The sequence below is a fragment of the Oncorhynchus clarkii genome, chromosome 19 (genome assembly GCF_045791955.1).
Source record: "Oncorhynchus clarkii lewisi isolate Uvic-CL-2024 chromosome 19, UVic_Ocla_1.0, whole genome shotgun sequence".
Taxonomy (NCBI): domain Eukaryota; kingdom Metazoa; phylum Chordata; class Actinopteri; order Salmoniformes; family Salmonidae; genus Oncorhynchus; species Oncorhynchus clarkii.
In genome coordinates, this window is record NC_092165.1 from 65,204,889 (window position 1) to 65,205,406 (window position 518).

The following is a 518-nucleotide window of genomic DNA, read 5'->3' on the forward strand; positions in this document are numbered from 1 at the left end:
GGGTTAGGGTTAGGGTTAGGGTTAGGGTTAGGGTTAGGGTTAGGGTTAGGGTTAGGGTTAGGGTTAGGGTTAGGGTTAGGGTTAGGGTTAGGGTTAGGGTTAGGGTTAGGGTTAGGGTTAGGGTTAGGGTTAGGGTTAGGGTTAGGGTTAGGGTTAGGGTTAGGGTTAGGGTTAGGGTTAGGGTTAGGGTTAGGGTTAGGGTTAGGGTTAGGGTTAGGGTTAGGGTTAGGGTTAGGGTTAGGGTTAGGGTTAGGGTTAGGGTTAGGGTTAGGGTTAGGGTTAGGGTTAGGGTTAGGGTTAGGGTTAGGGTTAGGGTTAGGGTTAGGGTTAGGGTTAGGGTTAGGGTTAGGGTTAGGGTTAGGGTTAGGGTTAGGGTTAGGGTTAGGGTTAGGGGTTAGGGTTAGGGTTAGGGTTAGGGTTAGGGTTAGGGTTAGGGGTTAGGGTTAGGGTTAGGGTTAGGGTTAGGGTTAGGGTTAGGGTTAGGGTTAGGGTTAGGGTTAGGGTTAGGGTTAGGGTTA